Below are 27488 nucleotides of genomic sequence, written 5' to 3' on the forward strand. Positions count from 1 at the left end.
TATGATATGTTATGAATTACAATTTGTAGTGGCTAATGTTATCTAGGGGGCTAGGAGGCTAACGTTAACCTTAGCTACCTGGCTAATGTTAGCTAGGGGTTAGGGTTAAGGTTTAGGTTAAGGGTTAAGGTTAGGGTTAGGGGAAGGGTTAACTAAAAGGGTTAAGGTTAGGGTTAGGTGAAGGGTTAGCTAAAAGGGTTAAGGTCAGGGTTAGGGGAAGGGTTAGCTAACATGCTAAGTAGTTGCAAAGTAGTTGAAAAGTGGCAAGTAGTTGAAAAGTTGCAAATGGACTAAAATGCACAAGTTTTCCGTGATGAGATTTGAACACGCAACGTTTGGGTTGCAAGACGTTCACGTTACATGCTCAACCAATCACTGATTAAGAGGGGTTGGGTTAAATGCGGAAGACACATTTCAGTTGAAGGCATTCAGTTGTACAACTGACCAGGTACCCCCCTTTCCCTTTCCCTCCTTTAGTTTTGCCTTAAGTAACATTCTGTCTCATGTAACCATACCAAACGTAACATATCATACATACTATGTCAAGTGTTGGTCCCACGTTTCATGAGCTGAAATAAAACATCCCAGAAATGTACCATACGCACAAAAAGCTTATTTCTCTCAAATGTTGTGCACAAATTTGTTTACATCCCTGTTAGTGAGCATTTCTCATTTGCCAAGATAATCCATCCACCTGACAGGTGTGGCATATCAAGAAGCTGATTAAACAGCATGATCATTACACAGGTGCTCCTTGTCCTGGGTCAATAAGAGGCCACTCTAAAATATGCAATTTTGTCACACAACACAATGCCACAGATGTCTCAAGTTTTGAGGGAGCGTGCAATTGGCATGCGGACTGCAGGAATGTCCACTCGAGCTGTTGCCAGAGAATGTTAATTTCCCTACCGTAAGCCGCCTCCAATGTTGTTTTAGAGAATTTGGCACAACGTCCAACCGGCCTCACAACTGCAGACCACGTGTAACCATGCCAGCCCAGGACCCTCCAATCCGGTTTCTTCACCTGCGGGATCAACTGAGACCAGCCACCCAGACAGCTGATGAAACTGAGGAGTATTTCTGTCTGTAATAAAGCCCTTTTGTGGGGAAAAACTCATAATGATTGGCTAGGCCTGCCTCCCCAGCGGGTGGGCCTGGCTCCCAAGTAGGTGGGCCTATGCCCTCCCAGGCCCACCCATGACTGTGCCCCTGCCCAGTCATGTGAAATCCATAGATTAGGGCCTAATTAATTTATTTCAATTCACTGATTTCCTTATATGAACTAAATGTCAGTAAAATCTTTGAAATTGTTACATGTGTTTATTTTTTTGTTCAGAATATTTTGAGGGCCCAGATTTACATTTACTATGTTACATCTAGTATATGAGACCAGGCTGCACTTCCTACAATGAAAATTAATTTTTAAAGACTGTCAGTTTTATTGGTTTGCTTCTTATCTTTACTCACATTCTGAATGAAAACGTGGGCCATGGTTATTTTTTCATGATTTGGACAACGCTCTCTGTCAGTCCCCCACCTCAATGCGTATAGAGTATGCAGACTTTCCTCATAACCGCACATGTTTCTGAGGATGAGGAGGATGATGGAAATACAACAATATGTGCACTTTGTGCAGTTATGATAAAGTACTACATTAGTATGTGGAAATGACGTAAAGGGATGGTGGGTGGCTGAGTGGCGGGATCCTACTTCCTCTAAACAGGAAGCCATCTCATTGTGCCTAGAAGGGAGAGGGATTTCCTTGAGAAACACCTATGAAGTCATAGTAAGACGGATTCGACACTGACACAGTGCATTCCAGCTTGACGTTGAACACACTGTCCTTTGCCACCTTACTCATTTCCAGTTACAAGAGGACTCATAATACGCTGTAAACAAATCATTGTTTACCAAACACACATACATTGTTTTTGTTACTGCATGAGACTTGAGACTCGTTTTTAGTCGATTGGGTTCCATTCCTCTGACATGTTCCATCAGCTTCTAGAGGCCAAATCTATTTAAGCCATTTTTCTCTGTAAGGCTGTTTTATTTAACTGTTGAGGAGGCATACTTCTCACGTCAGCTGCTTCTCTGGAGTTAAACTATTTATTTTCTTGCCCCCATTAATTTCCAGTTGGCCCTGCAGTAGAGAACTGGTGGTAAACCCTGACTTGTCCTGCCTGTCTCAGTTGTCCCCTGGCCTAAGGCCCACCCAGTGGCTGCTTGCTCAGGAGGTGATCCTCTCCATGGGCCTGTCACCCGAGTGGCAGTTAGCCTCCTGCTGTGACACTATCTCACCATATCACCCTCATTAACACACAAAGAGTAGACAGAATGACACCCGACTCAGCCCAGCTGCTTCCCACAGTAGGAATCTACTCAGTCCCCCATTATTCTCCTTCAGGTCTTGTGTCTGTACTCTTCATTAGTCGCCCATCACCCCTAGGGAGTATAGTACATGCATGAAGTGCTTTGGATTTGGATGATATATTTCTGTGATGTTGGTCTTGTAATGTGGAACTCAATGGGAGAAAAGATAAGCTTTTAATGTATCTGTTGTTTGTGTGCTCTGTGTGTTGTTGTCCTTTTAGGGAAGGCACGTTGCCAGTATGGCTGTCATGTCTTGATTGATGAGCCAGAAACCCCCAAAAAGAGAGGGACCCTGTTGATCAGTCTGACAATTCTGCTTGTTTCATAATGATACAGAATCATTTCTCTGCTGAAAAGATATGCATTACTATTTCGTCCATTGTGGGATGTGAGAAAGCCAATCACACCTCAGTGTAGCATTACATTCTGAGACTATGACAACTTCCTTTGGCTGCAGCATTTCAGCGATAATCCAGTTGATGAGCAACATTCTCACCTCAGAATAATATTCTCACCTCAGTCAAAATAACACAGAGCCTGTTCTACATACTTTATGAAGGACCCTGAAAATAACACAGAGCCTGTCATACATACTGTATGAAGGACGCTGAAAATAACACAGAACCAGTCATACATACTGTATGAAGGACCCTGAAAATAACACAGAGCCTGTCATACATACTGTATGAAGGACCCTGAAAATAACACAGAGCCTGTCATACATACTGTATGAAGGGCCCTGAAAATAACACAGAGCCTGTCATATATACTGTATGAAGGACCCTGAAAATAACACAGAGCCTGTCATACATACTGTATGAAGGACCCTGAAAATAACACAGAGCCTGTCATACATACTGTATGAAGGACCCTGAAAATAACACAGAGCCTGTCATACATACTGTATGAAGGACCCTGAAAATAACACAGAGCCTGTCATACATACTGTATGAAGGGCCCTGAAAAGGTCATGAGAAAAGCATTCACACCTTCCCACTGCTTAGAACAGTGTTTCTTTAGTGTGTTTATCCAATCAAGAGCTTGTTAGATATCCTCATCCTCTGATTCAACGTTGACCCCTTCACTTCACAGGGTCAACAGAACAGAGGATGAAAGTGAGGGGTTAAACGATATTTCATCTGGATGACTGGTTGAACTCAAAAGGACTTGTCTTCTCATCTATCCCCGTTCCCTTGCTCCCTTACTTGTTCCACACTATCTTTTTGGCAGGATTCATCACAGAACATACAGCGCGTACAGATGCACACAAAACATACAGATGCAAGCCATAAGATCCACATGAGCAGAAAGTGTTTGCACTCGTTCTTCTCTCTTCTCTATTTCTCTCTTAGTTATATGCAAGGTGTCATATTTCAGATGTACAGTAGGTTGAGGGAGTGACTGTTTTTTTAATTTGGAAGTTGTTGAGTTGGGCGGCTTGTTGACTCGATGTTGCACTGGGTGAAGTGAGGTCATGGGATTTCCACTCCTCCTGTCTGGAGTACCGTAACTGGGTAGGGTGGCTTGGACACAGCCTCTGTCCATCACAACCTCTTACAGAGACTACAGTGGAGAGACTAAAGGACAGAGACTGACAGAGTTCATAAAAATGTCTCTGAATGTGCTGCTCGCCTGCCTTTCTGTGTAGAATGTCCAGGTTTTGATGGTGATTAACTACAGCTTAGTGTTCAAACAATGACCTCAACCCAAGTTCCAAATGAGAGGAAGTAAGAGGAACATATGAAACTGCTGGACTTGTTTCCTTTCCATTACTGGTCTGTCTACCTCTGTCAGGCACGTCACCTGAGTCTCCTCCCAGCCACTGGCTGTCTGGAGCACTCTGAGGCTGTCCTGTGATGCAGTCATTTTCTAAACCACACAACAGGACTCACTACACTATTCTGTCACAATTTGAACATGGATAGATGGATGAAGATTGTATCTGCCTCCCTTTCTTGTCCATTCCCTGTGTGTGACTTCTAGTATGTGAACTAGCATGTCTTACATGGAAATGCATGCAAATATATCAAACATGGGCAGCAATTGTTGTATTAAGTGTATTGGCCATAGTCTCTACTAGGCTGTAGGTCTGTAGCTTTGTGTGTTTGAAATTCTCAAGTAGAGCAGAATGTCAAATTGCTGTGATCCAGACTTTTTGTTTTTATAAGGAAACACACTCTTGAAGTTTAGCCTTTGTGTGTAAGCCAGGCAGACCTTATAGAGAAGGGTTGTGCAATAAAACAGAAATCACACTGGAATGCATTCATTTATTTCACTGGGTAAACAAACTTGTTTTAATCTTTTCCCATGTATATTTTTCCTCTTTTTGAGTGGAACAGGAGATGGAAAACGCTTTGTTCAGTGTGATGTTGTCATTGCAGTCAGCGGGGATTTTCTGGGACAAATAAGCACAGGAAGAGGCTCCCATTTGGGAACAGTTTGATTATACACACACTCCGCAAATGTGAATGTGACTTTGTCTATGCATAAACACAAACATCCTCAGCTTTTATCTAAACCTCTACAAATCCTCACTCTGAAGCTGACTTGCATTGCTTTTTCAATACAAACCCCTGCCACAGAGATATCACCCTAAAAGTGCAGTGTCAACACATTTTCCCTGCTGCTGTGTCTCCTCGTCTATCAACATAATATAACAAAGCATTCCAGGTCCCCTTTTCACTGACGTAGCAACCTTCTGAAACACTACATTCTAGGGGTTGGTTTGGTCCCCAGCCCCTCCCCAGGCCTTAGGATAAAGGGTTTTACTGACAATGTTTCACTTACTGTCACTTTCAATTCTCAGGCTCCCTAGCTAGCATCATGGTGGATCACCTAAAATTTTTGCTCATGCTATTACATAAGTATTTTTCCAGGTTAGCTGTTGCTGAGTGTGATTTGAATGAAGAGTCTTATGAAAGGCTGTTTTGTTCCTCGAAGCCGCACCGAATCGTGGTTTGGGATGAGTTCATCCTGGACAGAGGGATGGAAGAAAGAACATTCCCATGGAGAAGGGGAGAAGGGGTGGGGGTGTAACAGTTCTGTGTGAGTCATGTGAATGAGTTAGGTCTATCACAAGATTTATTATAACATTTTCAATGACCAATACGCACCAAACAGCCCACCATGTCTTAGTCAGGAGTCAGATTCTGGGAAGAGCCACCCTCGCTTCCACACTGTTTGGGCAGCCGTGTTGGAGGGGGGCGGAATCCAAAATTAAATGATAAACAGCAAGACTCTTTTCATCAAGACGATGGGAAAATCCAGCATCCGACCCTGGGACCCTGGGACCCTGGGACCATTTCCAGTTTTGGTGTTCCCCTGGTACACGATAAAAGAGTGAATAAAGTTGTCTTCATTTTTCCTCTGGTGAACTCCAGCACTAATGAGATCAAATCAAATCAAATCAAATCAAATTTTATTTGTCACATACACATGGTTAGCAGATGTTAATGCGAGTGTAGCGAAATGCTTGTGCTTCTAGTTCCGACAATGCAGTAATAACGAGCAAGTAATCTAACTAACAATTCCAAAAAAAACTACTGTCTTATACACAGTGTAAGGGGATAAAGAATATGTACATAAGGATATATGAATGAGTGATGGTACAGAGCAGCATAGGCAAGATACAGTAGATGATATCGAGTACAGTATATACATATGAGATAAGTATGTAAACCAAGTGGCATAGTTAAAGTGGCTAGTGATACATGTATTACATAAGGATGCAGTCGATGATATAGAGTACAGTATCAACGTATGCATATGAGATGAACAATGTAGGGTAAGTAACATTATATAAGGTAGCATTGTTTAAAGTGGCTAGTGATATATTTACATCATTTCCCATCAATTCCCATGATTAAAGTGGCTGGAGTAGAGTCAGTGTCATTGACAGTGTGTTGGCAGTAGCCACTCAATGTTAGTGGTGGCTGTTTAACAGTCTGATGGCCTTGAGATAGAAGCTGTTTTTCAGTCTCTCGGTCCCAGCTTTGATGCACCTGTACTGACCTCGCCTTCTGGATGACAGCGGGGTGAACAGGCAGTGGCTCGGGTGGTTGATGTCCTTGATGATCTTTATGGCCTTCCTGTAGCATCGGGTGGTGTAGGTGTCCTGGAGGGCAGGTAGTTTGCCCCCGGTGATGCGTTGTGCAGACCTCACTACCCTCTGGAGAGCCTTACGGTTGAGGGCGGTGCAGTTGCCATACCAGGCGGTGATACAGCCCGCCAGGATGCTCTCGATAGTGCATCTGTAGAAGTTTGTGAGTGCTTTTGGTGACAAGCCGAATTTCTTCAGCCTCCTGAGGTTGAAGAGGCGCTGCTGCGCCTTCCTCACGATGCTGTCTGTGTGAGTGGACCAATTCAGTTTGTCTGTGATGTGTATGCCGAGGAACTTAAAACTTGCTACCCTCTCCACTACTGTTCCATCGATGTGGATGGGGGTGTTCCCTCTGCTGTTTCCTGAAGTCCACAATCATCTCCTTAGTTTTGTTGACGTTGAGTGTGAGGTTATTTTCCTGACACCACACTCCGAGGGCCCTCACCTCCTCCCTGTAGGCCGTCTCGTCGTTGTTGGTAATCAAGCCTACCACTGTTGTGTCGTCCGCAAACTTGATGATTGAGTTGGAGGCGTGCATGGCCACGCAGTCGTGGGTGAACAGGGAGTACAGGAGGGGGCCCAGAACGCACCCTTGTGGGGCCCCAGTGTTGAGGATCAGCGGGGAGGAGATGTTGTTGCCTACCCTCACCACCTGGGGGCGGCCCGTCAGGAAGTCCAGTACCCAGTTGCACAGGGCGGGGTCGAGACCCAGGGTCTCGAGCTTGATGACGAGCTTGGAGGGTACTATGGTGTTGAATGCCGAGCTGTAGTCGATGAACGGCATTCTCACATAGGTATTCCTCTTGTCCAGATGGGTTAGGGCAGTGTGCAGTGTGGTTGAGATTGCATCGTCTGTGGACCTATTTGGGCGGTAAGCAAATTGGAGTGGGTCAAGGGTGTCAGGTAGGGTGGAGGTGATATGGTCCTTGACTAGTCTCTCAAAGCACTTCATGATGACGGATGTGAGTGCTACGGGGCGGTAGTCGTTTAGCTCAGTTACCTTAGCTTTCTTGGGAACAGGAACAATGGTGGCCCTCTTGAAGCATGTGGGAACAGCAGACTGGTATAGGGATTGGTTGAATATGTCCGTAAACACACCGGCCAGCTGGTCTGCGCATGCTCTGAGGGCGCGGCTGGGGATGCCGTCTGGGCCTGCAGCCTTGCGAGGGTTAACACGTTTAAATGTCTTACTCACTTCGGCTGCAGTGAAGGAGAGACCGCATGATTCCGTTGCAGGCCGTGTCAGTGGCACTGTATTGTCCTCAAAGCGGGCAAAAAGTTATTTAGTCTGCCTGGGAGCAAGACATCCTGGTCCGTGACTGGGCTGGGTTTCTTCCTGTAGTCCGTGATTGACTGTAGACCCTGCCACATACCTCTTGTGTCTGAGCCGTTGAATTGAGATTCTACTTTGTCTCTGTACTGGCGCTTAGCTTGTTTGATAGCCTTGCGGAGGGAATAGCTGCACTGTTTGTATTCAGTCATGTTACCAGACACCTTGCCCTGATTAAAAGCAGTGGTTCGTGCCTTCAGTTTCACACGAATGCTGCCATCAATCCACGGTTTCTGGTTAGGGAATGTTTTAATCGTTGCTATGGGAACGACATCTTCAACGCACGTTCTAATGAACTCGCACACCGTATCAGCGTATTCGTCAATGTTGTTGTCTGACGCAATACGAAACATCTCCCAGTCCACGTGATGGAAGCAGTCTTGGAGTGTGGAGTCAGCTTGGTCGGACCAGCGTTGGACAGACCTCAGCGTGGGAGCTTCTTGTTTTAGTTTCTGTCTGTAGGCAGGGATCAACAAAATGGAGTCGTGGTCAGCTTTTCCGAAAGGGGGCGGGGCAGGGCCTTATATGCGTCGCGGAAGTTAGAGTAACAATGATCCAGGGTCTTTCCAACCCTGGTTGCGCAATCAATATGCTGATAAAATTTAGGGAGTCTTGTTTTCAGATTAGCCTTGTTAAAATCCCCAGCTACAATGAATGCAGCCTCCGGATAAATCGTTTCCAGTTTGCAGAGAGTTAAATAAAGTTCGTTCAGAGCCATCGATGTGTCTGCTTGGGGGGATATATACGGCTGTGATTATAATCGAAGAGAATTCTCTTGGTAGGTAATGCGGTCTACATTTGATTGTGAGGAATTCTAAATCAGGTGAACAGAAGGATTTGAGTTCCTGTATGTTTCCTTCATCACACCATGTCACGTTGGCCATAAGGCATACGCCCCCGCCCGTCTTCTTACCAGAGAGATGTTTGTTTCTGTCGGCGCGATGCGTGGAGAAACCCGCTGGCTGCACCGCTTCGGATTGCGTCTCTCCAGTTAGCCATGTTTCCGTGAAGCAGAGAACGTTACAGTCTCTGATGTCCCTCTGGAATGCTACCCTTGCTCGGATTTCATCAACCTTGTTGTCAAGAGACTGGACATTGGCAAGAAGAATGCTGGGGAGTGGTGCACGATGTGCCCGTCTCCGGAGTCTGACCAGAAGACCGCTTCGTTTCCCTCTTTTTCTGAGTCGTTTTTTTTTTGGTCGCTGCATGTGATCCACTCGGTTACACTGGTTGTAAGGCAGAACTCAGGATCCGCATCGCGAAAAACATATTCTTGGTCGTACTGATGGTGAGTTGACGCTGATCTTATATTCAGTAGTTCTTCTCGGGTGTATGTAAAGAAACCTAAGATGACCTGGGGTACTAGTGTAAGAAATAACACGTAAAAAAACAAAAAACTGCATAGTTTCCTAGGAACGCGAAGCGAGGCGGCCATCTCTGTCGGCGCCGGAAGTGGGTTCATACTCTCTTCCTGTAGAGAGGAGAACATACCCTCTGACCACATCACCTGTGTGTTAGCTACTGAGGTACAGGATATGGGTTAGTGTAGCAGTGTCTCAGTGATGCCTTTTATGGGTTTGGGGGAAGCAATATAATATCTCTGATTTGTATTTAGGACAGAATTTGGAAGTGTACAGACCTAATATGTAATGTAAAGCCATTCTAATAAGCACACGTCAACATTAAAAATAGCTTTTTCAGGCCCATTGTCTGTATTCAATAGCCGTACCTAACTACGACCCCCCACAGTCCAGTCATCGTCACAAACATCACTATTCTCCAATCCATTGTATAACCTTTTTACCTCCATAAAAAATAAGATCATAAAGTTGAACCTACAGTGTCAGAAGTGAGCCGGACTGGAGTGGCTGGCTTCCCGAGAGGAAGGTTAATCATTAAAACATGTGTAAAGGCTGATAAGGCAGAGCGATACTACTGCCATGCCCTGGAGTCTTTTTCTTCCCTTGTTCCGCTCTTTCTTTTGATTTGGATGCGGTTTGCTTCAAGCGTTTTGACTGTTGATACGGCCCTGTTCAAGTCAAGTCGGGGTGCAGTGTAACGTGACTAACAATGTTTTGAGACAATTTAAGTTTTCCTTCTTTAATTCCCCCTATGCCTTTTGGTGTGTTTATTAGGGTTAAATGAGCACAGTGGAGGGAAACCAGCCCACTGATTCCCTCAAGTGAGGGTCTATGGTGGTGCTGGAGATTCCTCAGGTTGTATGCCTGCACAGTTCTCTCAATCAAGGGTATGGATGTTTACATATAAGATGCACTTGGCTCAACCCGTACTCACCTGTGGTGAGGATGTTTGGACAGTAACTTCTAAAGTATGATGGGATCTGTCATTTCACGAGCAAATAAACAAACCTAATATCTCTAATAAGTCATGATTCACCAAACCATCATTGCACTAAATCAAATCAAAGAATAAACAAGAAGTTTGTCTCTTGGACCATGTTTCTAAGGATGGGATTTCCTTAGCTCAATCCATGCTAACCTCCAAATAGGCTAGATTTAAACCCTTCTTAGTGAGAAACTAAACAAATCTATGAGTTTGCTTCCAGCACCCAGCTATCACTAGACCTCTCGCTTTCTGTCTTCTTCCACCCCCCTCGCCTATATGTTAAATATATGTTCCGTATATTGTTTCATAGCATTCCCTAAAAGCAGAACGTAAACCCTTAATTATGCGTGTGCTCTGTCAGTGTGGTACGGGCCGCTCTGGGGGAAACCAGGCAGCTGTTAGAGTTACCCAGACCATCACAGAGGTTCTGTTGTGCATGTTCCACTGATGCTCAGCTTAACCCAAACCAAAACTATTGTTGTCTCTGCTTCTCTGATTTCCTGCACTACGTCTCACATAAAAGAGAGAGCAATATTTGGCCTTTCATTGTAGCGAAGGGCTTAAATTGGACTTACAACCCAAAGGCCTTAGATTTTCTCTTAAAAACTTGTGAATCTAACTATATTTGAACTATTGTTAGAATATAATTGAAACCTGACATATTTTAGTAAGAGAAGTGTGCATGCTGCCTGTGGTGGTGATAACCCCCATCCCTACAGGAAGTGAATTGTCCTGCCTTTTGTGACTGTGTTGTCATTGGCTGACAATAACCCTCTAGAACCCATTACTGTAGATCTAGCCAGCACAATCTGGAGAACACAGTCAGAACACTCAGACATGGGCATGAGTTTGATGGGTCTCTAGCTACATCCGTGTCCCTGCCTCCCTCTCTCTACCCATCACCAGCGATTAACTTCCCTGTCTTGGGCTACACAAACCAGGACCGGTTACTTCCTCATCTGGGTCATGGCGGTAGTGGTTTGTGGCAGTCTCTTTCCGATCATGTATCATGTCAAGTCTGTGCGTGTTGGAAACAGGCATCAAAGATGGGAAACAGCTGTGGGGCCAAGTTGCCAGTGGTGATAGTGCATACGGTAACTGTGAAGGGCATGATGGTGACAGTGCTCAACACATGGCAGCAAGGGGACATCAACACCCTACTGTGTCTGCGCTCTGTCTGTGTTACCGTATGGCTGTGGAGCTATGTGAGGTATTCCGCTGTAAAACGTATCCAGGAGACAAGGAGTAGATTATTTCCAAACTCCTGTCTCCTGCACTCTGTAACTGTAGCCCTGGAACAGCCCCCTCTTCAACCCAGGAGAGGGTTTCAAATCCCCAAATCCTTCCTCATCCACACACAGGGACAAGGAATTACAGCACAGGCTCATATTGGCTTACGCTCTTTGTTGATGTTCTTTGGAAATTAGTAGCATGCCTTTCCATTCAGGCTCATCCCTCTGTTTATTTTGATGAGCTGTCTAAATTGAGTTGAGAGATGTATCATTGTTTGGGACGGCTGATTATTTGGACACATGGTTTCTGTTATCATAAACATGATTACCCGTATGGATTCCATGTTCTTTATGTGTGATCCCTTTGGAAGGTTTACAATATCCTGATCTTCTGTTCATTTAAACCAATTACCACAAGTAATTTACCCCACTGTCTGTCTTTCCCCTGTACATCACATGTTTATAACCCTGAAAAATGGTCCGGCATGGTGTTCATGTTAAATTATGTTTAAAAGATTAAATGGGGTGACTGTTTTAAAACGTAGTTTTATTGGAAGACTTATTGGGGGACTGTTAACTAGAGGGAAAGCAGAGCCCTGTTTGGATGCCAGTGGTTTTCACAAGCTGTCAATGGTTCCAAACCTCCAAACCAGCGCTAGCTGGAGGAATGTCAGTTTCCTCACATGTGTGTTTTTATCATGGAGGATTCTGACCCAAAGAGAGCAACAGCAGGACCTGGTGAGCATATGTTACTCTGGACTGCATGTACAATAGGCCACATGGTACGGAATGAATAGGATTGACTGGAGGCCCTCTGTCTGAACATTGGTAGTAGTGGTAGTAGTGCTGGGGGACACTGGTCTACTAGGGCCCTGTGTTTTGGACAGTCATGTCACATGACCTGGATTTTAACCTTTTATTTAAATATGATTTATTTTTATGTCAGATGGTCCAGCACTATCTTCAAATAATCACTTACATTTTTTGTGTAATTCTCATTTATAGAAAAGGCTTGACATGACAGTCTATAACTAGGGTTACAAAATTCCTGGAACTTTCAATAAATTCCCTGGTTTTCCAGAAATACAGGTTGGAGGATTACAGTTTTCCTGCTTATTCCTCCCTGATTCCCTGAAACATCCAACCTGGATTTTGTGAATACCAGGGAATTTATCAAAAGTTACAAGAATTTCGCAACCGTACCTAAAACACAGGGCCCGACATATGAGACAGAGACAAAAGAAACACTACGTGGATGGCCTCTCTATTTTAGATACGAGGATGTACGTGGCTGCCCTTCACCACTTGAGGTTGAAGTTGAGTGTGGGGATACAAAATAAAAGGTTGAGTTGAGTGATTGCTTTGAAACCAGTAAATGGATGACCTTGTTTCAATAGAGACTTTTCTCTCTCTCTCTCTCTCTCTCTCTCTCTCTCTCTCTCTCTCTCTCTCTCTCTCTCTCTCTCTCTCTCTCTCTCTCTCTCTCTCTCTCTCTCTCTCTCTCTCTCTCTCTCTCTCTCTCTCTCTCTCTCTCTCTCTCTCTCTCTCTCTCTCTCTCTCTCTCTGCATGGGAAACATGTGTTAACATTGCCAAAGCAAGTGAGGTAGATAATATACAAAAGTGAAATAAACAATACAAATTGACAGTAAACATTACACATACAGAAGTTTCAAAATAATAGACATTACAAATGTCATATTATATATATATACAGTGTTGTAACAATGTACAAATGGTTAATAAAGGACACAAGGGAAAATAAATAAGCATAAATATGGGTTGTATTCACAATGGTGTTTGTTCTTCACTGGTTGCCCTTTTCTTGTGGCAACAGGTCACAAATCTTGCTGCTGTGATGGCACACTGTGGAATTTCACCCAGTAGATATGGGAGTTTATCCAAATTGGGTTTGTTTTCAAATTCTTTGTTGATCTGTGTAATCTGAGGGAAATATGTGTCTCTAATATGGTCATACATTGGGCAGGAGGTTAGGAAGTGCAGCTCAGTCTCCACCTCATTTCGTGGGCAGTGAGCACATAGCCTGTCTTCTCTTGAGAGCCATGTCTGCCTACGGTGGCCTTTCTCAATAGCAATGCTATGCTCACTGAGTCTGTACATAGTCAAAGCTTTCCTTAAGTTTGGGTCAGTCACAGTGGTCAGGTATTCTGTCACTGTGTACTCTCTGTTTAGGGCCAAATAGCATTCTAGTTTGCTCTGTTTTTTTGTTAATTATTTCCAATGTGTCAAGTAATTCTGCTCTGCTCTGCATGCATGAATAACAATGACAAATGGTTTGATGAAGAATGCAAAAATCTAAGAAAGAAATTGAGAAACCTGTCCAACCAAAAACATAGAGACCCGGAAAACCTGCTCCACTACAGCCCTGTCGATGAGAATGGGGATGTGCTCGGTCCTCCTTTTCCTGTAGTCCACAATCAGCTCCTTTGTCTTGATCACATTGAGGGAGAGGTTGTTGTCCTGGGACCACACTGCCAGGTCTCTGACCTCCTGTAATGCTCGTCTGAAGAAGAGGACCAAAGCGCAGCGTGGTACGTGTTCATGATTATTTATTCAAAACTGAATACTGACACAAAATAACAAAGTGGAACAAGACGAAACAGTTCTGTCTGGTGCAGACACAAAACAGAAAACAACTACCCACAAAACACAGGTGGGAAAAAGCTGCCTAAGTATAATTCTCAATCAGAGACAACGATAGACAGCTGCCTCTGAATGAGAACCACACCCGGCCAAACACAAAGAAATAGAAAACATAGAAATAAAGAAACTAGAATGCCCACCCTAGTCACACCCTGGCCTATAGGGCGTGACACCTCCTCCCTATATGCTGTCTCGTTGATGTCGGTGATCAGGACTACCACTGTTGTGTCATCGCCAAACTTAATGATGGTGTTGGATTCGTGTCTGGCCGTGCAGTCATGAGTGAACAGGGAGTACAGGAGGGGACTGAGCACCCACCCCTGAGGGGCCCCCGTGTTGAGGATCAGTGTGGTGGATGTGTTGTTACCTTTTGTTTTTTATTTATTTTAATTTCACCTTTAACCAGGTAGGCCAGTTGAGAACAAGTTCTCATTTACAACTGCGACCTGGCCAAGATAAAGCAAAGCAGTGTGACACAAACAACAACACCGAGTTACACATGGAATAAACAAACATACAGTCAATAACACAATAGAAAAGTCTATATACAGTGTGAGCAAATGAGGTAAGGGAGGTAAGCAATAAATAGACCACAGTGGCAAAATAATTACAGTTTAGCAATTAAACACGTGAGTGATAGATGAGCAGAAGATGAATGTGCAAGTATAGATACTGGGGTGCAAAGGAGAGAGAAAAAAATAACAGTATGGGGATGAGGTTGTTGGATGGCCTATTTACAGATGAGCTATGTACAGGTGCGGTGATCTGTGAGCTGCTCTGACAGCTGGTGCTTAAAGTTAGAGAGGGAGATATGAGTCTCCAGCTTCAGTCATTTTTGCAATTTGTTCCAGTCATTGGCAGCAGAGAACTGGAAGGAAAGGCAGCCAAAGGAGGAATTGGCTTTGGGGGTGACCAGTGAAATATACCTGCCGGAGCGCGTGCTACGGGTGGGTGCTGTTATGGTGACCAGTGAACTGAGATAAGGCGGAGCTTTACCTAGCAAAGACTTATAGATGACCTGGAGCCAGTGGGTTTGGCGACAAATATGAAGCGAGGGCCAGCCAACGAGAGCATACAGGTCGCAGTGGTGGGTAGTATATGGGGCTTTGATGACAAAACGGATGACACTGTGATAGTCTGCATCCAATTTGCTGAGTAGCGTGTTGGAGGCTATTTTGTAAATGACATCGCCGAAGTCAAGGATCGGGAGGATAGTCAGTTTTACGAGGGTATGTTTGGCAGAATGAGTGAAGGATGCTTTGTTGTGAAATAGGAAGCCGATTCTAGATTTAATTTTGGATTGGAGATGCTTAATGTGAGTCTGGAAGGAGAGTTTACAGTCTAACCAGACACCTAGGCATTTGTAGTTGTCCACATATTCTAAGTCAGAACCGTCCAGATTAGTGATGCTGGACGGGCGGGCAGGTGCAGGCAGCGATCGGTTGAAGAGCATGCATTTAGTTTTACTTGCATTTAAGAGCAGTTGGAGGCCACGGAAGGAGAGTTGTATGGCATTGAAGCACGTCTCTAGGTTTGTTACACAGTGTCCAAACAAGGACCAGAAGTATACAGAATGGTGTCATCTGCGTAGAGGTGGATCAGAGAATCACCAGCAGCAAGAGCAACATCATTGATGTATATGTACTGTACCTACCCTTACCACCTTTGGGGCAGCCCGTCAGGAAGTCCAGGATCCAGTTGCAGAGCGAGGTGTTTTGTCCCAGGGACCTTAGCTTAGTGATGAGCTTTAATAGTTAACCAACTTTGCTATTGGCCATGTCCATGAGTCTTTTGTAGGAAATATTTCTTAATGTGTTTTACAAAAGCATGTCATATCTTTTGTCTTGATCCTGAATGATTTACTTGATTGTGGTTGGTGCAGATAAGGTTCTACTGTATGAATGAATGTTGTAATCAAATAAAAATGTAGGCTATTACTTGACTGAATCAACATTTCATTAATATAGGGCTTCTATAATTGAGATACAGATGTCTTGGTAGTTGAAGGCAATGAGTGTAACTCATTGTTACCTGTCTCTCAGAGCTGGGCATTGGATAATCAACTGGGAATGAATCTAGGTGATGAGAGGGTAAGGAGTGGGAGAGATGCTCGATTGCCATGCTTGAACGGTGACTGCAGGCCATTGCATGATCGTGTGTAAGGAGCTGTGAGAGTTGGATGCCCTGAAGGAAATCTTTTATGTTTCATGTCACTGCAGAACCTCTGCTCATTCCTCCTCTGCTGCGATACAAGCCCATGCTCCCTCTCTCAAACATGAATCGAGTTTACAAATGGTCTGGAAAAAAGCAAAGGCAAGTTGCGACCCTGGGCATTTCCTCAGGAAACAAGGGAAAGATGGTTGGAGGGTGGCCTGTGTATCGTTATTAGTTGCTCTGCCGGGCTTCTCAGTATGTTGTAGTCACTGCAAGGAAACACATACTGAAACAAGTAAGGCACAGGCTGCTTTAACCACTAACACTTTTTTCTGGGCAGGAGGGGGGTGGTGGTGGTGGTGGTATGTCATTAAAGCTCCTGCTATGACTCACACAGCAGGAACTTTAATGACATACAACCCCCCCTCCAGTCCCTGCCACCCTCCTGCCCCGGACAAACACAATTGATGGCCACTGAGTCACAAACGGATGTCATTCTCTGGTGCAGTGAGCACGGACAATGGCACAGTGACAAATAAGGGCTTAAACCATGCAGTGGGGGGGGGCACACCTGTGAAATGAAAGGGCTGATCTGGAGTAATGAGAAGCAGGCCAGTGACAGAGGACAAAGCCTTGTTGTTTTAGAGGCCTAGCCGCTCTTTGTGCCAGTTAAAAAGGGAGAGCATTTCGATGGGAGGTGAAATATTTACACTAGGCAGCAGCAGCCAGGGCTTTATGAGGTGCACTAGCTGGACCATGTGCAGGGCTGCAGATGACCGGAGGTATTGTAGAACAGCTCTGGTTTCCCATAAACCTCTGCTCTGATCCACCATGTGTCCTGTGGCTGTCTTTGGCCGGTATAAGACTCTGGGGTTTATGGAATGCTTGAGGCGCCCTTGAAGTACAATAGACAAAACCTGAACATACTGTACAACACGTACAAGGTACATGGCAGCAGCTACTGTAGTCAGCATAGAGCTGAGTGCAGTACAGGGGTTAAGCATTGTGTTAACCTGAGAAAAGGATGTAATTTCAGCACTTCAAATGAAGACAAAAAAATTGCCTGACTGAGACATTTATCAGTGTGCAACCAAACCTATCCAGCACACTGACCTTAAAGGGTGACTGCACTTTCTGATTTTGCCTCGTTTTAGGTTTGGTTCACTAAGAAATTCAAGTGGTCATGACTGAATTCAAGCGGGAATTGGTTTTTTAGGTGTGGTTTGATGCGGGAAGAATAAGTCAAATTATTTTGTCAATTACCTTCACCTGGCTGGTGTGCGACTGTGGCAAAATTGGATTGACTTTGGACAGCCTATCTCTGGGGCTAATTTGAGATCGTCGATAATTTATGAATGTATATGAGACAATATTTTCATGTTGCAGAGCTTCAAGTTTTCTCATTAAATGCTTTCAATATTGTATATGAATTTCTACAATTTATAGTTGGGTTGAGGTTTTTAATTAAGTCATTGGTCAATTGTCCCTAACTAGTCCCAGAGGTACAGTATATACAAAGCCAACCCAAATTTACCACAGGCATTACAATTGGGTTGTGTGCAACTGCACTCCGAATTGATAATTACTTGTGTGCTGCCAGCTGTGGGCAAGCGAGCAAGATTGAAACAAACCCAACATAAATTTTTGTTGTGATGCAGTTACGACCACAAGTGTCACAAAACTCTGTTTTGGACAAGACTGACTACAACCAAAATGATCTTATGACACACTTTAACAGTAGAATAAATGTTTCTGACTCATATTGATGCCACATAGGCTGTTTTCTAAATGAGAAGATGTTTTTAGGGGCAGTTGCTCTTTAAAGATTGAATCGGCAGCCACTGTTCGCCTCCTAGTACCTTTGCTATTGTTTTTGTTTTGTTGATGAAAACGGAGCAGAGAAGCATCTGGCAGTGTGGAAAAAAGCATTGCAGTACATATTCTGCTGTTCTATTGCGTGTGCAGTGATGTCCGACGGGAGAGAATTGTGTTTGTTTTCGTAATATCCCAAAGGGACGTAGTAGTTTCACCTATTAAGGATTCGAGCTTTAGGTTTGCCATTGATATTTGCTTAACCACAACTCTTTACACTGGCACAACACTCAGGCTCAGACTTGTTCAGTAACCTGAGGGCAACCATTAGGAAATTAAATACACACACGCGCGCACACACACACCTTCCTCCGCCTCTTATCTAGTAATCCATTTTGCAGAATGTGCACATCATCATCATTGTGGTTGTTGGGATGGAGTAGTTGTTTCATTTAACACCCAACTCTAGGTGCAGAAATAGCCTTGTGTTCTCACTCAAGGAAGTGCAACTGCAACTCTTTGCAGCCAGTTATCATTGCTCTCGAAGATCTACTCTATAGGGATCATGTTGATTTAGGACTATGTAGTACATCTCCTATGCAGCGAGCCATGTGATTATGGAATTTTTTAAAGATTCTTTTTCTTCTTTTGAATTTCACCCCCTTTTTCGTGGTATCCAATTGTTAGTAGTTACTATCTTGTCTCGTCGCTACAACTCCCGTACGGGCTCGGAGGAGACGAAGGTTGAGAGCCATGCACTGCTTCTTAACACAAGCCAGCCTCACCAATGTGTCGGAGGAAACACTGTGCACCTAGCGACCTGGTCAGCGTGCACTGCGCCCAGTCCGCCACAGGAGTCGCTAGTGCGCGATGAGACAAGGATATCCCTAACGGCCAAACCCTCCCTAATATTGGCTCCTCCCCCACAGCGCCTCAATTAATGCCTTCATACTGTATGCATTGTATTCAAGCCAGTGCTCACCATTTGCCCATAATGACAGGCCAGACCAATCACCTGAACCCTTTAATAACCCTGTTTGTTAACTAATCATTGAAGGGGTTATTTTAGATAAACTCAGAGGAGCCCTTCAGTTATGAAAAGTGAATGGGAATCTCTCTGGAAGACGAAAACCCTCTATGAGGCCCCAACTGCTATTAAAAAGTACATCCACAATAAGCAGATAATATGACATTGGGGTCAGATATGTACGGTATCTCTCCTGACCTACTAATGTTAGCTGGAGGGTTGACATACTATTGTTATCAAGTCTGAATTTCCTGTTATTTCTCTGATTGGTTACATTTAGTTTTCATCATCTGTGCCTGATTGTGTTTGGCCCATCTTGTTGGGGCTTCTTCAGATGCAGGGCCATTTCCTGCAGACAGCAGCAGTTTTACTTCCTGCCATTTGACTGTTAGACGGACCCGATAACAACTGTTATTAATCATGTGAAATTACATTTTTAGGAAACCTGATATATCAAATCAATGTGATATTACTTAGAGAGGTGCTTTAAGGGGTGGCAGGGTAGCCTAGTGGTTAGAGTGTTGGACAAGTAACCGAAAGGTTACAAGTTCGAATCCCCAAGCTGACAAGGTACAACTCTGTTGTTCTGCCCCTGAACAGGCAGTTAACCCACTGTTCCTAGGCTGTCATTGAAAATAAGAATTTGTTCTTAACTGACTAGTAGTAAAATAAAGGTAATAAAATACATTAAAAAAAAGGTGGGGTTGCAGACCACCACTCTCATTACAGGTTGTGGTTATTTCAGGTTCTCATAAAGGCCTGTCTCTTTGAGGTAATTTGGGGTATGACCATGAGGTAATAGAAGGTGCTAAAGCTTGCCCAATGTAGGCTGGACTGACTGGGGTTACAACCTTATATGAGGATCATATTACATTTACTATGATGATTAATGGCATCAATCCAATTTCAAAAGTTTTCTATATTATTTTAAAGATTACTTATGACTTTTAAATCTTAGTTATTTTATGACTTTGTCACAACAATAAATCTTACAGTGTTACATTTAGGCTATAATTATATATGTGTTTTATGAGAGAATTCCAGTGTGGAGTCTCATAGCTGTGGAGGAGATGTTAATAGCATCACTCAGGCCTTTACGGTCTGAGGTGAGTGTGTCTGTTTTTATCCATGAGTTCATGAGCTGTTTTCACTGTTTTCAGAGGCCTCCTAATTACAATATGTGACACGTTGCACCACAACTAGACAGCTGGGCTGGAGTTAGGCTGACACATTTGCTTGCAGCTGTTTTCACCCCTCAGTAAATAAATATCACACTTCTAAGAACTCAGATAGGCCTATGCTTCTCGTAAGTGTCGTCGATGTTAGTGACTTCTTCTAAGCTTTCTTTTTGTCAAATAGGTTCATATGAATGTGTGAATGTGTGCGATTGCCCAAAAATGTACCACATCCATTTATGAGGAACTTGTTTCATGTATAAAGCAAACCTTGAATTTTGTGACTTCCTAGGTTTTATTCATGCATATATAAAGGACATCACGTTGTTTGCTTAGCGAGTACCACTTCCTCCCGATTCGGCCCATACCAGGCGCAAACCAGGAGACCTCTGCCTTGCTAGCACAAGTGACCGCTCTCCTGAAGCTTCTTACCAGTCGGCGCCACACAAAAAGCTAGCTGTACACTGGCACAAGTGGGGAGACTTCAGGCTGAGGTATAAGTTTCACACATCGTCATGTGCTACATGTAGTCAGAATGGGTGGTGATGGCAATAGAAGTGTTAGCACTATAGCCAATAAAGCCTGGTGAACCACATTCAGGTTCTCACTTTCTAAGAGTGGCCAGCAACTTAGATTGAAGCTGTTTCACCCTGTAACTAACCACCCTGCAGCCCATAACCATGAAACTCACAGTCTTCACCCAAGAGCCAGCTCAACCCACTCCTCCTTTTCCTGCTGCCCTGTCTCGCCTATGTTAACATCTTTGTGGGTATGGTAGTTGAAGAGCACAACTTGCCATTACAAAAGATCCCTAGAAAACTGGGAGCTGATAGTTTTCAGAGCTCTGTATTGGAGAATGTCTAAGAGGGTTAATGAGATATGGAGGAATGGTAATTCTACATCAATGCGTTCTTTACTAATCCATTCCATTCTCATAGTTCTATATCCTTTCTTCAGTCTTCAGATCGGTGTGGGTGTTGGGAGTGGTCTAACTGTTAGAGTCTCTTGAGTCTGACACAGAGTAGATATGGGTCCAGTTTTTTAGCTTACCCATTCCTCCTAAAACCACTATTCTGCAATGTAACCATTTAAAGATCTCCTGTGTACCTAGGAAGAACACAAACGTGCCTAATCAAAGTTTAAAACATCAAAGGCCACTGAACAATCAGAATCCTTCTGTCAACTGACTGTTTGCTCTGTTACTTAGAAACAACTGTTCTTGAATAGCTATTAACACTGCACTGTTTCAACAAATGATATCATTGACTTAGCTTGTGTGTCTAAACACGGAGATATTGTTATCTAAATTGCTACCTGATTCTTTGCGGAACAGAGCAGGAATCCTGAGTCCATTGTTTGGTACGACTGATAGAGGCCTTGATGTGAAGGATGTATGTTTGCTAATCACTAACTCTGCCCTGGGAAAACATGTGCCCTCCCTGACCACTGATGAGCTGTTTATTTCCTCTGAATGGCCGGGAAATAAGGCTTTTTCAAATAAATACAGATTTTTACAGTGATATAACTAACGACAGTATGGTTGTACAAGCTATTCCCTGAATTTCTAGAGCATGATATCTACAGTGACCCATGAAGGTCTCTCTAAATACATTGGAGGGCCAAGGAGAGTCTTTAAAAGCTTCTTAACAAAGTTTATTTTCAGTTTACAGTAGAAGAAAACAAGTCATTGTGAGTTTGACTGACCGTTCATCATGTTTACAACACAGTCCCAGCTCTGAGAGACACACTTTCTAGTTAAAAAGAGTCACACAGTCAGTCAAGGACACTGACACATTAGTAATATTCTCAGAAATGTAGCAGCAGCTCAAAATGAAAGGGTAAGCCAGGGCTGTGGCAAAAATAAATAAAAGAAAGTGTACTTGGCCTTGCACCCGTCACCCCTGCTCCCCCTCCGAGTCGCTTATCGTATCTTGCCATCAAACAGTCATATCCTCACATTGTCCCAGAGGAAAGCTGACCTCTCAGCTGTAGATACAGTATAAACTCAGTCCAACTCCTCGCTGTTTTGTTCTCCCTCCATCTCAGGAGAAGGGGGAAGGGTGCCTGGGCAAAAACAAGGCAACTTTTAAGAAGGCACATTGGCTGTATCTGCCCAAGTCACGAGTCCTTGAAGATCCTCTTTGTGTCTATTTAGAGTAGAGGTGCTCTTGTCACCCTCCTCACTCCACCTTCATCCCTCACACACAGCTCTCTCCCTGGTTGTGCGGATGCAGCTGTGGCTGTGTGTGACGTAGGGGTCAAGCGGAAGGGTTGTTGGGTCGGGTGGAGGCACAGGGGTGTTTGGGTAGGCGCAGTGCCAGGTCTGGAGAACGTGCTGTTCAGCGGTGGAGGCGGGGTCAGACCAGAGCAGTGACCAGGCAGGCTGTCCACCACAGCTGCATAACTGGAAAAGGAAGAGCTACATGTCCCCACTCACCTCCAGAAAATATCAAGGGATCCCTCACCACTGCTTTTATTGACTTTCTACCATCGATGCAGATAAGCCTCTCCAAGATAATGGCGAGATAACTTTTTAAAAATGTGCTTAAGTACTGCATTTCTCTGTAATATAGAAACTCTTTAGGCAAATCCTTGAAACCTCATTACATAATGTGTTTAATACATACTTCCTCTCTTTTCCTGTGGTGATAAGGTAAGGTGCCTGTGGACGCTCACATTCCCATTGACTTACAGACAGAGTAAGTCAACAACTCTCCTAGACAGAGAGGAAAAGAGTTGAATCCTGCCACCAGCAGACAAGCACAGTGCAGAGCATCCTGTACCACAGCAGCAGAACCAAGTATCCTGTCAATCTCTCTCTGTGTGTTCTGGATGTACTGTAAGGCCTTCTGCACCACTGCATGTATTTCAGAACATCTCAACCCTTGATTTACACTACTTATGCAGGATCTTCATCATGTATTTTGACAGTCCTCCAATGTATGCCAGGACCCAGGAAACCAGACTGCTGGACCCATGCCTGTCTGACCCTTATCTGTTATCAGTTCAGGTCATTGTCATTTGAGGTTGACTGGGTTTTGTCAGACATTGAGGCCCTTGCAAAGGCAGCCAGCCACAGCCTCCTACACTGTAAAATCTCCTGGGGGTTATTTCCTACTGTTGTTTGTGGGGACTGGAAGTATTTATGGGACTGCAAGTATTTAGGGATAGTTTTTGAGGGGGAAAAGTTGGGTCTGTAAACTTCACACAGTTCATGGGAACACAGGAACAGTTGGGGCATTAAATAATTGAGTCATCCTCCAACTAGAGGGAGAGTGCTAAGCTGTTCTAATCACAAACATTTGGATGCCATTAAGAGGTGCTTTTGTGAAGGTTCACATGTCCTTTAGTTCTCTCTGTGGAGATGTATAACTATTCTGCCCTAAAGACAGGGCCCTCTAAGGCTTTGACTGAACAGTGTCATCAATCAAGTGCAGTTCACTTAAGAATATAATCCTTCTATTTACTATAGTCAAGTATTTGGGGCAGTTTCTCCTGTTATAGTATATGCCCATATGATTAACACGGACATAATCAACACTACAGTTTTTTACAGTCACTTTGGCACTAATTTCGGGAACCTTGACGTCATTTTTCAAAACTCTAGACACAAAACTCACAACCAATGATCAAAATGTACATTTTTCAAAACTCTAACACTTTTTCCAATTGCTTGGATACAATACACATAAAGCTAAGATCATTTGTTCATTGAACTAAAATCACCTGTTCAAAATGACACAACATAACATCAAAGTATTACCATTTCAGAATGCAATTCACACATTACATCTGAAATGACTGTCTATTCATTTCATTACAATGATCTAACTATCAATTGATACAACTGATCAAAATTATAAGTAACTGTTGCATTACTCTTAATGCATAGTTTTATGGAAACCAACAAACAATATTCCATGTTTAGATGATGAAAGTTTCAGGATGACGAGATTCATTGACACCGATTACCGTGGAGCATGAACCAATTGGACTACATAATCTATGGATGTAATATTTCATCATCATTCTTTATCAGTCACTGTTTCTATGGTCCCATGTACCATTTTTCCAGACCATGTTTTCAGATTTGACATTACTGTACACTCACTGGCCACTTTATTAGGTACACCTATCTAGTACCGGGTATGACCCCCCTGCCTCCACAACAGACTGAATTATTCACTGTGTTGTACGTTAAGAGATGCCCTTCTGCACACCACTGTTTTAAACAGCTGTTATTTGAGCATTTGTGGCCTTTCTGTTAGCTTGAATGAGTCTGGACATTCTCCTCTGACCTCTCTCATTAACAAGGTGGTTTTGCCCACAGAACTGCCGCTCACTGAATGTGTTTTGTTTATCGCACCGTTCTTTGTATGGACTTTAGTGCGTAAAAATCCGAGGAGGGCAGCTGTTTCTGAGATGCTGGAATCACCATGTGTGGCATCAACAATCATACCACGGTCAAAGTTGCTTAGATTACACATCTTGCCCATTCTAATGGTTGGTCAAACAACATCTAAAGCTCTCTACCCTATATACTCTATATATTGAATTGCAGGCAGCCACATGATTCGCTGTTCGAATGTAACCTTCCTTGATGAGCTAAATCAGGTCTGTAGAGCTGATGGCATGACCTATGTCATTGTGTGGGATAATGTCAGGTTCCACCATGCTCAAATGGTGCAAGCATGGTTTCAGGCCCAACCACAATTTACCACCCTGTACTTACCCCCATACTCTCCTTTCCTTAACCCGATTGAGTAATTTTTCTCCACGTGGAGGTGGAAGGTATATGATAGGCTCCCTCATGAACAAGCCACCCTTCTCCAGGCCATGGATGACGCATGCAATGACATCACGGCAGACCAGTGTCAGGCCTGGATTCGCCATGCCCAAAGATTCTTCCCAAGATGTTTGGCTAATGAAAACATCCATTGTGATGTGGATGTCTCCTGACGCCTCCTGTCTCAGCCTCCAGTATGTATGCTGCAGTAGTTTATGTGTCGGGGGGCTAGGGTCAGTTTGTTATATCTGGAGTACTTCCCCTGTCCTATCCGGTGTCCTGTGTGAATTTAAGTATGCTTTCTCTAATTCTCTCTTTCTTTCTCTCTCTCGTTGGACCTGAGCCGTAGGACCATGCCTCAGGACTACCTGGCATGATGACGCCTTGCTGTCCCCAGTCCACCTGGTCGTGCTGCTGCTCCAGTTTCAACTGTTCTGCCTGAGGCTATAGAATACTGACTTGTTCACCGGACGTGCTACCTGTCCCAGACCTATTATTTGATCACGCTGGACATTTATGAACATTTGAACATCTTGGCCATGTTCTGTTATAATCTCCACCTGGCACAGCCAGAAGAGGACTGGCCACCCCACATAGCCTGGTTCCTCTCTAGGTTTCTTCCTAGGTTTTGGCCTTTCTAGGGAGTTTTTCCTAGCCACCGTGCTTCAACACCTGCATTTCTTGCTGTTTGGGGTTTTAGGCTGGGTTTCTGTACAGCACTTTGAGATATCAGCTGATGTACGAAGGGCTATATAAATAAATTTGATTTGAATTTGATTTGATGAGAACCTGTGGCCAAATCCACAAGACAGGGTTGAGGGAAATATAGAAGTACAGTAATCAATCTTTTGTTTTGCTTTTTACAGTAAGCCAGGTGAGGAACACTGCAGTTGACCTTTAACTGTTTTTTCTTTTTTTGTAGCTAATTATTTTTGCTTTGATTCAAAGAAACCTATGTTGTGATTTTATTGTATTTCATCAATAAATGTCATATTTTGTTCAATGATTCCACTGTGTCTGTAGTATTCTCTCTACTAGTTATTTTACAGTGATGTATTTACGTTTAGTAGCATAATGAAACATGTATCACATATTTTGTACTACAATATTTAATGATTGTACGAACAACTACACAGTGAAACTATCGGTATCTTGTGTGTGGGTGATCTAAATGAATGTTCCTATGGTATTTCATGATAAAGGAGTTATTTGAACCAATGATTCTGCAAGTGCAAGGTTTCTTTAAAGATATGAACGCACAATGCAATGTTTTGAACATTGGACAGCCTGTGTTATCAGTGATGACCGTTTTGAGTGGTCCTGACTAAAAACAAACCCTTATTCAGGGTTGGGTAATCTTACCAGAAATCCCTTTGTCTGATTAGGATCCCTGTACGTAGAAACAGATAACATCATTATCTTAGGGGACCCCTTTCTGTGTGTCTGTGTGTGTGTATGTGTGTGTGTGTCTCTGTGTGTGTGTATAGCTGTGTGTGTGTGTATTACTGTATCTGTGTGTGTGTGTGTATCTGTGTGTGTGTGTGTGTGTATCTGTGTGTGTGTGTGTGTGTGTGTGTGTGTGTGTGTGTGTTGTGTGTGTGTGTATATATGTGTGTGTGTCTGTGTGTGTGTGTATGTGTGTTTGTGTCTCTGTGTGTGTGTATAGCTGTGTGTGTGTGTATTACTGTATCTCTGTGTGTGTGTGTATCTGTGTGTGTATCTGTGTGTGTGTGTGTGTGTGTGTGTGTGTGTGTGTGTGTATATATGTGTGTGTGTCTGTGTGTGTGTGTGTGTGTGTGTATGTGTGTTTGTGTCTCTGTGTGTGTGTATAGCTGTGTGTGTGTATATCTCAGTGTGTGAATATCTCTGTGTCTGTGTGTGTGTGTGTATGTATCTCTGTGTGTGTGTGTGTATATATCTGTGTGTGTGTGTGTGTATATCTGTGTGTGTGTGTGTATAACTATGTGTGTGTGTGTGTGTATATAGATCTGTGTGTGTGTGTGTATCTCTATGTGTGTGTGTGTGTGTGTGTGTGTGTGTGTGTGTGTGTGTGTGTGTGTGTGTGTGTGTGTGTGTGTGTGTGTGTGTGTGTGTGTGTGTGTGTGCACCACAGTCTCCATGTGACCACAAACAATGAGTGTAGCCCCTGTGGTATCTGTCTGTCTGTTAGCTGGGGCTCCATGAGGAATGCTGACCAGTGTGAGGGACACATATAGAATATCTGTGGGAAACAAAGTGGCCTCATTCTCTCAATGGAACTGTGACACTACATTTCACCTTAATTCATTCATGGCATAGAGGAAGACGAGAGACTACTTATTTTCTTCATCTTGGTATTACATGGTGATAATCAATATTGACAGAAGAGTATAATACATTTCTGAGCCTTACAAAAAATAAAAAAGTACTATGTTTCTACTTGGAAGGATACAAGGACAATGAATAAAACAACACCTGTAAAAAGTCCTGCTATCACAAAGTGGTGAATAGGC

The 27488-nt window shown here is 43.6% G+C and overlaps 1 protein-coding gene across 5 annotated transcripts in view; it reads right to left on the bottom strand.

Annotated features, from left to right (window-relative positions):
• The window catches only part of LOC112219368 (guanine nucleotide exchange factor VAV2), a 1336992-nt gene that overhangs the window by 1017440 nt on the left and 292064 nt on the right, over positions 1-27488 (bottom strand). The gene's annotated exons all lie outside the window — the stretch shown is intronic.

This window comes from Oncorhynchus tshawytscha, linkage group LG20, assembly GCF_018296145.1.
Source record: "Oncorhynchus tshawytscha isolate Ot180627B linkage group LG20, Otsh_v2.0, whole genome shotgun sequence".
NCBI lineage: Eukaryota > Metazoa > Chordata > Actinopteri > Salmoniformes > Salmonidae > Oncorhynchus > Oncorhynchus tshawytscha.